Source organism: Antechinus flavipes, chromosome 3, assembly GCF_016432865.1.
Source record: "Antechinus flavipes isolate AdamAnt ecotype Samford, QLD, Australia chromosome 3, AdamAnt_v2, whole genome shotgun sequence".
Taxonomy (NCBI): domain Eukaryota; kingdom Metazoa; phylum Chordata; class Mammalia; order Dasyuromorphia; family Dasyuridae; genus Antechinus; species Antechinus flavipes.
Window position 1 is genome coordinate 253,156,581 of NC_067400.1, and position 14,736 is coordinate 253,171,316.

Consider the following 14,736-nt stretch of genomic DNA (forward strand, 5'->3'; position numbering starts at 1 on the left):
TTAATATTATTCTCATTTATGTCATCATAGCTTTGTCACAGTAAATCCCAATCTCTGTCAGTTCCTACTTTTCTGAAAATGTTTCATGTGCGGTCCAGAAGATAGACCCACAAGCCTAAGTGTGGAGAGGCTCATTACTGGAATGAAAGCTTCTATTTTTCTTTGGCCACAGAAATTAAAGAAAAGTATTTAGTAAATGTGTGGAGGAGGGATTGTAATTTGTCTGCTAAGAGAGCACCCACACTGAAGAAGCCATGAACCTCTGAAGTTTTCAACAGATTAATTTATTATTACTACTTTTGATACCCCAAAGAGGATGATCTGAATGGCTGTGATCCCCAACTTCATGGCAACGTGTATATGTGTGGGTAGCTAAAAAAACTCAGCAAATATGCCCATTTTTATCTACAACTTTCATTTGGACAAACACCTCTGTTTATGATAAGAGCCTTAAAAAATTTCAAAGCTCTTTACAATCTCATTTATGTCTCACAATAACACCTGTTAGGTACTGCAAAAGTCACAAAGATTAAATGACTTGCTTTTGGTCATACAACTAGTACATGGGAAATGCAGGTGAAATTCAAACTCAGGTCTCCTGATTCAATATTCTATCTACTATATCACAGTGACTCTTTGTATTCCAGAAAATTATTAATATTTATGAAAATTTGGAGCCAAAGCTACAATTTGCCTTTGACTCCTAGTTGAACAGGGATTTCTGTGTACAAGGATCCATAATTTCTCTGAAACATAACCTAGTTAGGCAGCTTTATGAGACCACATCCTTGGAAAGTGGCCTTTTTCATGGATACCTATAAAGTTGTGGGGTTTTTTCTTCCTACTTTTTTTCTTGCAATTACCTCGCCTTATCACCCACACAAAAATTTTTTTAGGATCCTGCTGTCACTCCTTCTCCACACAAAAAGAGCTTTATCTGGAATACAGATGCCAGGAATCATTATTCTCCTTTCTACTAACTTCTCCCTCTTCTTTTCTGCCATTTGCTTACATTCTAGTGGATATATAAAACATGTATACAAATAAGTATGACACAAGGAAAATTATACAATTTCCTGAAGGAGAAGGAAATGGCAAATTTCTCAAGTGGTTTTCTTTGCCAAGAAAATCCCAAATGGGATCATGAAGAGTCAGAAACAATTGAAATGACTGGATAATAACAAAAAAGGAACATCGAGGAAGGATATAATCTGATAACGGAGCTGAGCCTAAAATGAAGTCAAGGATTCTGAGAAACTGAAGTAATAACTAACAATAATAATGGCAAATATTTATGTAATATTTACTATGTGCCAGGAATTGTACTTAGTGCTTCAAAATTATTTCCTCATTTGATTCTCACAACAAATCTAGGAGGTGATAGATATTATTATTGCCATTTTACAAATGAGGAAATTGAACAAATAGAGGTTAAATGTCTTGTTTGGATAATATAACTAGTGTCTGAGGTCAAACTGGAACTCCAATTTGCCTGGCACAGGCCCTGTGTTCTATCCCCTGTACTGTTGAACTCCCTTAGAGTACATTCCAAGTACTGGCAAACTGTTGGTATGAATTTGTGGTGGCAAGAAGTAGAACAGTGAAATTAGGGAATAATATCTAGGACCAGCTGGATTAGGATAAAGGATTCATAAAGACGAGTACAGTTTCAACTGCATTTTCCTGAATTTTTACGGGAATTATGTTCCTAGAAAATGGAATGAAATTCAAAAATACAAATGTTGATGCATTGAACCTATAGGAATTAGAGACTACCAAAAACTAATCTTTTGCTGAGATTAATGAGAATAACCTTTTCTGCACGGAATTCTTTTTTTTCAAGGACATCTCTACTTGTTATTATGTGTGAACCCTAATTTACTTTATTTTAACTTCCACCTATGCATTTGACATTACTATTCAGCTTTACATGTGAGATAGTTTTTTTTTATTAAAGCTTTTTATTTTTTAAAACATATGCATAAACAATTCTTCAACATTAGCCCTTGCAAAACCTTGTGTCCAATTTTCTTTCCCTTCCCCTACATCCTCCCCTAGATGGTAAGTAGTCCAGTATATGTAAAACATGATAGAAATAAGTTTAATCTAATGTATGCATACATATTTATACAATTATTGTGCTGCACAAGAAGAATCAAATCAAACCATAAAAAAGAAGCAAAATAAAATGCAAGCAAGCAACAGCAAAAGAGTGAAAATGCTATGTTGCTGCACAGAATTCTTTATATCACAACATTAATTCTGATAATATGTACTTTTCCTAACATAGTAACCATGAAATAACACTAAAATACAATATCCAAAATAAAATTGATAACATATAAAACAGTTTTTCTCATTAGCAATTCTCTAGATTTTTGTGACCTTTTGTTCTTCCACCAATTTAAAAAATTATTTGTGACAATATTCACTCTTTATAACACATGAAATCGATAGTACCATAAATACTTTACAGCAAATGAAATTCTTAAAACTTTTTAACCTACATCTTACTTTCCACTGTGTCAGGTGGTGTGGTGTGAGGCTGTTGTACTATATACTATACTGCTATAAACCTATCAACCTTGACCACCTTCTGAAAACCAAGGAAGCGGTTTCTGGGACTTTAATTGCTGCTGCTGTGGGAAGACTGAAACTGGCAAGGTCTTAACATCACCTCTGACACTGTCCTTCACAGTCAGTGGATGGTGTTAGAGATGGTGAAAGATGTACCATCTTGAAATAATCTCAGTGACATCTGCTTCCTGTCTCATTTGAGCTCCTTAAGGATCTTAGAGTAGGGGAGCATAGCAGAAGCAAATTGATATTTAACCTTGAGGGTGGGATTGACCCTTTGAATGTCTTTAGCCAGTTGGTGGATTAGGCTAATAGCAGCTACAGGCATTTCAGCTTTATGTTTATCTAATACCTTTATTTTCTCCCTAAACTGCATCACTACTTTGCATGCTTGGGTTTAGAGCTCAAAAGACCTGTATTGCACTTTGGAAGCATAATTGTAACACAAAACTTAGACTTTTAAATGCAAACAATGTAAATATGCAATGAATGCCCAGGGAGCTTTTTATATTGTTAGGATGAATAATTTTTGAGTAGAGAATGATGTCTATGGTGAGACCAGAATCTTAGGAAGATTATAGTATCAGATATTCAATAAAGTATTTATTAAGGACCTTGTATGTGCCAGGTACTGTGCTATACCTTGGGTATACAGAAAAAGGCAAAAGACAGTCTCTGTTTTCAAGGATCTTACAATCTAACAGAGAAAGACTTTGAAAAGCAGAGAAGAATGAGATGGGGGAGAAGAGAAGACACTGTGTGAAAGCATAATGGAGAAGTCCAAAGGAGTTAATTTGGGTGGGAAGTGAAGAGCTGCCTTCCCTGGGAGTTCTGTTTAAATGGAAGTTCTGGGAGGAGGTCTCTGCCCTCCTATCATAAGGACGAGGAACTCCAGGATACTGATGAGGTGGGAATTCCAAAGGCCAAGTGATATTGCCAGAGAAAAAGGTTCTTGGTACATGATGGAGAGGTCCAGAGCAATGCAGCCAGGTGGAGAATCGTTTGAAGAAGGGAAAGACTGGAATTAGGGAGACTAATCTTGATACATTATAGCTGCCTATATAAGAACTGATAAAGTCCTGAAAACAGAGTCAGAATGAATGGAGAGAAAGGTATGAATGTAAGATATTGTACCGTGTTTTCCCGATAATAAGACACTGTCTTATTAAATTTTTTGGACAGAAAAACACCAGAGGGCTTATTTTCAGGGGGGGGGGGGCTTATTTTAATGAACATTGACAGCAATTTTAATAAACAGGTAAATGTGAACAAAAAAAAGTACCTTTATTCAATAATGATGATGTCATCTTTTTCAACAACATTGTCATAAGTGTCCATACCCTGAATTCCGTCCTGGATGTCTTGCGCCTCTATTTCCTTCAGAAGAAGTGGACCCAATCTGTCATGTCCAGCAATATAGCTCTCTTTAAATGAACATGTCTTGTCCAGGTAACCTGCTCATAATGCCTTGGCGACACAGCTGTCAGTAATTTTATCCCATGACTTCTTCACCCAAGTCACGACTTCTTGCATACAGGGCTTCACAAAGTTTCCACGCTGATTTCTTTCCATTCTATTTTCAATGTAGTCATTGACTTCCATGCGCAAATGGTCCTTGAATGGCTTGTTTATTGCAATATCAAGGGTGTGGAGAAAGGCAGTCATTCCTGCAGGAATCATTACTTGATTTATTCTTCTCTCTGCAAGGAAGTTCTTCATTTCTTTAGCGCAATGAGTGCTGGCTGAGTTCTTCTTTTATCCTCCATCATGTCTCCTGAGTTCTTCTTTTATCCTCCATCATGTCCCCTGAGTTCTTCTTTTATCCTCCATCATGCCCCCTCACTCCCACTTATATACCGGGTTTTTATGTTGTCCTGCCTCAGCTCTCCTCCGCGGCACTGCTCTCAATGGCGCCAGCAAGCAAATCACTGGGGAAGAACAGGATGACGCGCTCACTGCTGCAGCTCTGATTGGATGCAGCTTGGAGCGTGGTGTGCGTTTCACCTGGGGGGAAAGAAGGGGGAGAGATGGTGCATACAGAGGGTACCGTAATGTAGCATGTAGCACAGGGGATCACCTTTACTACAGTAGCAATCTCAATAGGGCTTATTTTCGGGGGAGGGCTTATTTTAGAGGAATCTTACACAGTAAGGGGAGAGCTTATTTTCGGGATAGGTCTTATTATTGGGGAAACACAGTAGCAATAGAAAAAAACAAGACAGCAACTGATTGGATGTGAGAGTATATTTGGTCTGATTAATTAATATTTTAACCTAAAAGAATAACAGGAATTTAAAGCTAGAGTAGAGAGAGATTTTCTACATCAGTCCCTTCATTTTCCATTGAATAAGGTGAAAATATTCTACTAGACAACTATAGAAAGGAAAGTGTTCTCACTTTTTTTCTCTGACCATGAAAGATGAGTATTGCTTGCTTTGTATAGCCATGTCTCTTCTTATTTTCTCTTCTTGCTTCTCCCTGATCATTGTCCTCCAACACCTATTCCAAATTCTCTTCTTTTTTGAATAGTGGGTATTACTATGTTTGTGTAAAGCAGAACCATGGAGTAAAGAGCTGAATGACTAGCAAAAACCTAGACCCACTCACAGCCAAATTGTAATTTTAAGCTTGTAGTTATCTTAGCTTTAGGGTTGGAGTGCGGAAAGGGGAAAGGAGAGTAAAAAGACAGCAAAATTGGTTAGCAGCAACTCTGCAACTTATAGTCTTAGAAAAATGACTTGTCCAGATCACACATGCAGTTTCTATCAAAGATAGGATGTGAACCCATGTCATCTTTGCTTAGAGGTGATTTTTCTATCTGCTATGCATATGCTATGACAAGCTGCCTTTCTCTCTTTTTTTCTAATATATTTAAAAAATACAATTTTATTTTTTTAGTTCTAAATTATCTTCCAACCACTTCCCTTTCTTTATGGAAAAAATATTTAACATTCTTTTTTTTAAAAATTGAATTCCAAATTCTCTCCTTCCCTGACAGTTCTTGAACCCCATTAAGAAGGCAATTATATATGTGAAATCATACAGAACCTATTTTCACATCAGCTATATTACCAAAAAAAGCAAAAATAAATAAAGTGAGAAAATTATACTTCAACTTGCACTCAGAATTCATCAGTTCTTTCTCTAGAGACATTGAATTTTTCAATCATGAGTCCCTTAGAATTCTTGGATCATTCCACTGATCAGAATACCCTACTCTTTCATGGTTAATTATCATTACAATATTGCTTATACTGTGTATAATGATCTCCCAGTATTTTTCACTTCATTTTGCCTCAATTCATATAACATCTTGCCATGTTTATTTGCTAAACTATCCCCACTATCACTTCTTATAGTACAATCATATGACACAATTTGTTCATCTCTTCCCCAGTTGATAAGCATCCCCTCGATTTCCAATTCTTTGCTGCCACACACACACACACACAAACACTGCTATAAATATTTTTGTATATATGACCCTTTCCTTTTTCTTTGATCCCTTTGGGATATAGACCCAGTAGTGTTATTACTGAGTGAAAGAGTATTCATGGTTTTATGACCCCTTGGGCACAGTTTCAAATTACTCTCCAGAATAGTTGGACCAGTTGAGAAATCTACTAACAATAGAGTTTATTTTTATATTTATTATATTTATTTCCCCTCATTCACTTCAGCACTTGTCATTTCTTACAGGTGTTGGTTGGTATCTCAGAGCTGTTTTAATGAGCATTTCTCTAATCAGTAGTGAATTTTTTTTCATATGACTACAGATAAGTTTGATTTCTTCTTTTAAAGTTGCCTGTTCATATTCTTTGACTATTTACCAATTGAAGAATGGTCCTTATTTTTTTATGTATTTACTTAGTTCCCTATATCTTTGAGAAATGAAGTCTTTATGAAAGGAACTTGATGAAAAATTTTTTGATATTACTTACTGGTTATGAAACCTTTTATCAAAATTAATTTTTCTGATTGTCTCTTTTAATTAGCTCTGTTTTTGCTTTTGTTTTGTCTGAGATCATGATTAATACTGTTATCTTTTCTATTTCAACTGAAGCATAATAGATTATGCTCCATCTTCTTATTTAATATTGTATGTGTGTCTGTTTCAACTGTGTCTCTTGTAGACAACATATTGTTGGATTCTGGTTTCTAATCAATTCTGCTATCCATTTCTGTTTTATGGATGAGTTTATCCCATTCACATTCATGGTTATGTGATTACTAATTTCTCCCATCTTAGTTTCACATCTATATGCATATACACACATATACACCTTTATATATATGCATAAATATACATATTATATATACATTTTCCCCATCTTTGAAACAATTTTGATGACAATGAGATTCAAGACTTGCCTTCTGTCACCACCCCCCATTTTTCCTTTTTCTTCCACCATAAAAGGCTTTCCTTACATATTTCTGTTATGTGAGAAAATTTCTGCCATTCTATCTCTTACTCCCCCCTTCTCTCAGTGCACCCCTCCACTCATTTATTTGAGATGAACCCAACATAATTGACTCATATTCATGGCCTCTGTTTTTGTAGACTTCTTCTAACTGTCCTAATAATGATAAAGTTCTTAGAAGTTACACATATAGGAATGTAAAAAAAAAAAAAAACTTAGCTTTATTGAGTCTCTTATGATTACTCTTTCATGTTGACCTTTTTATTCTTCTTTGAGTCTTCTATTTGAATTTCAGATTTTCTATTCAGCCCTAGTCTTTTCATCAAGAGTCATTGAAAATTAACTATTCATTAAATATCCATTTCCCCTGAAAGATTATATTCAGTTATGCTGTAGATGTGATTCTCATTGTAAACCTATCTCCTTTGCTTTCTAAAATATAATATTCCAAACACTTCTCTTCTTTAAAGGGGAAGCTGTTAAATCATGTGTGATCCCAATTGTGCCTCCAATTCTTTCCAGCTGCTTGCAATATTTTCTTTCTCTGGAATTTGGCTGTAATACTCCTTGGAATTTTCATTTGGGGAAATCTTTTAGAATGTGATTAATGGATTCTTTCAATTTCTCTTGAACCCTCTGGATCTAATTTTTTTGGATAATTTCTCAAAATACAATGTCTAGGCTCTTTTGTTGTTGTTCATAGCTTTCAGGTTATTTAATAATTCTTAAATTATCTCTCAATCTATTTTCCAGTTCAGTTGGTTTTTTTCTGATTTTTAAAAATTTTCTTCTGTTTTCTCATTCTTTTGACTTTGTTTTGTTTTATTGTTTCATGGTATCTCATGGAGTCATTATTTTCTGTTTTTGCAATCCTAATATTTAAGGAATTATTTTCTTCAGTGAATTTTTGTGCCTCTTTTATTCTTAGTCCAATTCTGGTTTTAAAGTATTATTTTCTTCAATAACTTTTGTGCTCCTTTTTACCAAGCAGTTAATTTTCTTTTCATAATTTTTAAAATCACTCTTATTTTTTTTTCTTTATTTTTTCCCTCTACTGCTCTTCTCTTTTTCTTAGGCATTTCCAAGAATTCTTGTTCATCTTGGATCCAATTAACATTTTTCTTTGAGACTTTGGTTGTAGCTGTTTATGCATTGTTGTTTTTTTCTGAATTTATGTCTTGGTCTTTCCTGTGATCGTAGTAGCTTTTTATGGTCAAGTAATTTTGGGGGGTGAGATGGGGGAGGGAGGTTGCTCATTTTCCCAGTACACTTCTTAATTTTGAACTTTATATTAATATTGGGCTCTGTTCATCTGGGAGGAACTGTGTCAAGCTTCAGGCTCTTTTGTGCAGTTGTTTTCAAAGAGAATTCTAGAGGTGTGCCAGTTTTCAATGCTTACAAGGTAGTATGATCTAGGCGGCCACTGCTGTCTACTCTCTGCTCTTTATCCAGGTAATGCTGTTGATTTCCTTTCAGCTGGAATCACTAGTGCTCCTTTTAACCTTGAAATTGTGACCAGATGTCATACTCACTTGCAGCTTCAAACTCTGAAACTATGATCAGACTTTTTTTTGGAAGTGCTAGTGTTCCTCTTTGCCTTCATACTATGACCCAGAACTGCATGAGGATAATAGACTTTTCAGTCAATGCCAGTTACATTCAGTGCTAACAAAAAGTCACCTGTAATCTCTTTCCAACCAGTTGTTCAAATCTCTTACCATCTCTAGGTGGAAGCTCCCAAAGCTGCCACTATCAGGGGTGTCTTCCACAGCGCACCTCTTGTCCTACTGCTCTGCTCCAGGCTAGCCCTCCCCCTCAAGTTTCATAGACCTCTCCTGACATTCTAAATTATCTTACTGTGACATTTTTTCTTGATTCTACTGCTCCAGAATTTAATTTGATTTGTTTTTGCTTAAAATTATTTGGAAGGAAATGTTGGGAGATTTCAGCCAGGTTGTTGCCTCTACTCTTGTAATCAAATAAAAACAAAAAAAAAAAATTACAAATATGGATAGTCAAGCAAAACGAATTCCCATATTAGCAATGTATGTATAAAAAGATTGAATCTGTACTCTAAGTTCATCACCTCTCTGTATAGAATATTTCATCATGATTCATCTGCAATTTTGTTGATTTCATTGGATAAATCTTTCAAAATTATTTATCTTTACAACACTGTTATTATTATTTAAATTGTTCTAATTGATTCTGTTCACATAAGTTGCATTAGTTTATACAAGTCTTCCCAGTTTTTTTTAAACAATTCATTATTTTTTATAGCACATTCATTTTATAGCACATATCATTTTAAAACAAATCCTTATTTTTATAGCACAACAGAATTTCATCACATTCATATATTATAATATGTTCTGCCATTTCCCAATTGATGGGTACTGCTTTCCAATTCTTTGCCACCATAAAAAGAACTAATATATATATATATATATATATATATATATATATATATATATATATATATATATATATATATGGATATGGATTCTTTCCATCTTTATTTGTTTTCTTTGAGGTTTAACAATTTAGATCTTATTCTTAGATCAAAACATATGCACAGTGTTATAGCTTTGGGAGCACAGTTCCAAATTGTTGTCCAGAATGGTTAGACCAGTTCACAATAACAACATATACCAAGTTTGTTAATGTACCTGTTTTTCTACATCCACTTCAATATCTGTCATTTTCTTTTCTGCTCAACTTTGTCAATCTGATGGCTATAAGGGGAACACCTCAGAGTTGTTTTAATTGGCTTTTCTCTAATTTTTAATGATTTATAATTTTTTCATATGGCTATTGATAGTTTGGATTTCTTTTTCTGAAAACTTGCCATACATATCTTTTAACCATTTGTCAACTGGGGAATGGCTCTTCTTTTTATAATTTTATTAAATTGCCAATACATCTTAGAAATGAGATCTCTAAGGGAAAAGCAAAAATGTAGCAGCTCTTTCTGATAAAGCAAAGAACTGGAAATTGATGGATGCCCATCAGTTAGGGAATGGCTGAGTAAGTTATGGGATATGAATGTAGTGAAATACTACTGTTTTGATGAGCAGGCTGATTTCAGAAAAGCCTGGAAAGACTTATGTGAACTGATGCTGAATGAATTGAGCAGGAGAATGTTGTTCACAGGAACAGCAAGATTATGTGATGATCAATTGTGATGGACTTGACTCTCCTTTGGAATGCAGTGATTCAAGACAATTCCAATAGCCTTGAGATGGAAACTGTCATATGTAACCAGAGAGAGAACTAAGAAGAATGAATGTGGATCAAAAGATAGTATTTTCATCTCTTTTTTTTTTTTGTTTGTTTGCTTGTTTTTTTTTGCTTTTTCTTTATTATGTTTTTTTTCCCTTTTAGTCTGTTTTTCTTATATAACATGACAAATATGGAAATATATTTACTGTATTGGGGAGGAGGGAAGGAAGGAAAGGGAAGGAAAGGAAAGAAAACAAAATCTTACAAAAATGAATGTTGGAAACTATCTTACATGTATTTTGGAAAAATAAAATGCCATCGAGAAAAAAGAATTTAGATCTTTATCAGAGAAACTTGCTGCAAAGAATTTTTTTTTCAATTTCCTGCTTATCTTTAGTTGCATTGGTTTTGTTTGTATAAAAACTTTTACATTTTCTGTAAACAAAATTGTTCATTACTTCCTGTGTGTCTCTCTCTTACTTGGTCGTGAACTATTCCCCTATCCATAGAATTGAAAGGTATTTTCCTCCTTGCTCCTCTAATTTGTTTATGTTGTCACCTTTATATCTAACTCATTACCCATTTGTCTTGCCATATGGTTTAATTATTGGTCTATACCTAGTTTCTGATATATTGCTTTCCAGTCTAACAGTTTTTTAAAATCAAATTATAAGCTTTGAATTTGTCAAACATTCTACATATTTGTTTGCTTCTGTATATTGTGTGCCTAATCTATTGCAATGATCAACCTCTCAATTTCTCATCCAGTACCAGATTGTTTTAATGAGTATGAATGACAAGCTTCCTTTTTCACAGTAGAAATATTGGGTCAATTCTTATTGCCTAAGTTTTTCCTACTTGCTAACTGGAATAAAAGAGTCTGGTTCATTAAAAGTGGTAACATAGCATTAGAATATAGCTTTAGAACCAAAGGGAACCATTCAATTGCCATCTAGTCCATTCCTTTTGTATTACTGATAAGGAAATGAAGGCCTAGAAAGGTTAAGAGGTCACACAGCTTTAAATATAAAAATATGACAATAAGATTCTCTCTCATTTAGTTCAGGAATTCCCATCTGGAGAAAGTTATTTTCCTTCAGAGAATATGTGGTATCTCTTTCTTTTGTGCTGCATATTTTGCCAGTTACTTTTCCTTTCTGTCTTCCCAATCACAATTAATGAAGCACAGAAATTGGAAAGCACCTCTGATTCAATAGGAATTAGTGTGATCCTGGGCAAGTCACTTAATCCCAATTGTTTCACAAAATGTATATATAAATAAATAAAATTATTATTATAATGATTATACCATATACCCAGTCCTCTCCTAAAATCCTATTTTTATCCCCCATTTTGGTGTGGAGATGATCCTGGGTTCTTGAAAGCAAATTTAGCAAAGTGCTAGTTTTGAGAAGTTCTATCAAGTTGTAAAGTGTTGACCCATGAAAAACTAATATAACAATTCTACTGTTCACGATCAAACTAATTAGGTAATGGAGATGTTCTTTATCAAGATGTTGGCCACTAAGGAATTTTTTTTTTCAATGGCACCGTGCTGCCTATGTGAAACTCTCTTTGTGTGTGTGTGTGTGTGTGTGTGTGTGTGTGTGTGTGTGTGTGTTTCTTTTCTTTTCTTTTCTAATTTATTTATTTTTTAAACTTTTTATTTACAGAATCCATGCCAGGGTAATTTTTTACAGCACTCACTTCTGTTCCGATTTTTCCCCTCCCTCCTTCCACCCCTCCCCCAGATGACAAGTAGTCCTTTACATGTTAAATAGTTACAGTATATCCTAGATACAATATATGTGTGCAGAACCGAACAGTTCTCTTGTTGCACAGGGAGAACTGGATTCAGAAGGTATAAATAATCCAAGAAGAAAAACAGAAATGCAAGCAGTTTATATTCATTTCCCAGTGTTTTTTCTTTGAGTGTAGCTGCTTCTGTCCATCCTTGATCAATTGAAACTGAATTAGCTCTCTTTATCAAAGAGATCCACTTCCATCAAAATACATCCCCATACAATATCGTTGTTGAAGTGTATAATGATCTGGTTCTGCTCATTTCACTCAGCATCAGTTCATGTAAGTCTCTCCAGTCCTCTCTGTATTCATCCTGCTGGTCATTCCTTACAGAACAATAATATTCCATAACATTCATATACCACAATTTACTCAATCATTCTCCAATTGATGGGCATCTTTTCATTTTCCAGCTTCTAGCCACTACAAACAGGACTGCCACAAACATTTTGGCACATACAGGTCCCTTTCCCTTCTTTAGTATCTCTTTGGGGTATAAGCCCAGTAGAAACACTGCTGGATCAAAGGGTATGCACAGTTTGATAACTTTTTGAGCATAGTTTAAGGAATGGTTTTCAAAAAATCATGGCAGTGTGCTACAGTAAAGTTTCAGTTTTAGAGTCAAAGGGCCTGACTTTAAATTCTGTCTGTTCTTTGTTTGCTGTAAGGTCTTGAGTAAATACTTAACATCATAAGCCCTGAGTTTCTCACTCTATAAAATGAAGGATTTACTAGATAGTCTTTTTAAGGTTTATTCCAGATCTAATTGTATGATCCTATGATTCTAGTTTACAACATGATTCTCTGAATTATGTAAAAAAGTTCTTTGACCATTTGTATAAATGATCAGAATCTGGTGACCAAAAGACACACATTCATTAACCACAAAGTGAGAAGTAAATGTAATAATGGATTAAAGTGCTATATCACTACAAAACAGCATATAAGTTATTATTCTCCTAATAGGCAAATTGATAAATATGGTACAAAGAAGTATAAACTTAAAGAGATAGCAAATGAGAAAAAGAAGATAAAATCAATGGCTGCATTGGTTCAATCCGTTGACAAATTCTTTCTAAAGAATGTAACTTAGTTCTATTCAAAAGAATATAAATTCTTCCAAATAATTTTTTTAGAGTTTAGGATGCCCTTCTTGATTTTATACATCTTAATAAAATTTTATTTGTCAAAAATGTACATTGCAAAAATTTCCAAGCAGACTATTACAACTTTCCTAAACAAAGCTAAATGATAAAAATCAAAACTAGATACTCTTCTAAAACAAAAACAAACAAACCAACATTTGGTTAATCTGTGAAATTGAGCAATTGTGTGATTAGCACTAGGCAAAAAGGAGCACAATAATAATTCACATAATATTCCCTTTAAGGTTATAAAGCACTTCAGCTCATAACAATGCTATGTGGTAGGTGAGGTAGGTGAGCCAAATGTTATTTTGACACAAGAATATCCATATTATAGGTGATAAAATTCTCAACCAAATAACTGGTTTCTTGCCTCTTTTATCTTCTGTCTCTTTCTTGAATCTTTTCTGTACATAGACATAATTTTTATTCATCTCTTTCTTCCATTTCTTAATGTTTTCCTATTATTATTCTTGTAATATGAGGATGAAATAGATTATTTAACTTGGCTACAAAAATGGCAAAGCTAGGATTCCTGACTCCAAATATATTGTTCTTTCCAATATATTATATAAATGGTGTTAGTGAATGTGATAATGGTATTTATTATCTCTTTTGTACTCATAAGTAAACTGAGATATCAAAAAGCCAAGGCTGCCCTGAAGTCGCGCATTTTATCAACAACTAGCAAGACTTGCAGTTCAGATCTGCTGGCTCTCAGCCCAGTTCCCTTTCCACTAGATTCTCCCCTGTGGAAGGAAGTTTAGAATCAATTCTAAGATAGGAAGGAAGGTGCCAGTTCTGGCAGAATGTTTGTTTTAAAAGCTTTTAGTCCGTTATCAGTACAGATAATTAAGTTAGCATAGAAGTAATAAGGGAACATTTAATACAAGGTGTTGACTTTGGGGAGCAATTTATTTTAGTTCTCCAAAGTTCATACGTTTTCTCTCTCTTTTTGAGGATGATTGGAAGTCTGAGTTTCACACAAAATTTACTGTCTACTTCAGGTCATTGCTTACTTCTTTGGCATTCTATCACTTCCAGCAATACAGGCTAGTTTTCTGATATTACTGTTTATAGGACTGATTTCCATCATTTTCAAAATACTGGCAGCTGTTAATGGAATTCTTTAGCAAATACTGCCTCTATTTAAATATTAGAGCAACAAAAGAAAGGATGTATGCATGTATGCTTTATTTTATTTTCCCTTTCTTTTGGAAAGAGGTAGAGTGTATGCTTTCACAACACATCTCTCTCTGTGTTTCCCTTTTGCCTTTAGGTGGGCCTTCTGCTTCTCTGAGGTGGCAGTGGAGAGGTGGCAGGTAATCACATAGCCTCAATCTAAAGTTCTGCTTGTTGGGAAATTTAGCAAATTTCCAACTATTTTCTAGATCTTATCACATTAGCACATAACTGAGAACTTTGATGGAGCTTATCCTAAGAACAACAAATATTTATTGGGTTCTAATTATGTTCCAGGTTCTGTGCTAGACATATAAAAACAAACAAACAAAAAATCCCATAATACACAATTTTAAGGACCTTATCAGGGAAAAATATCATATACT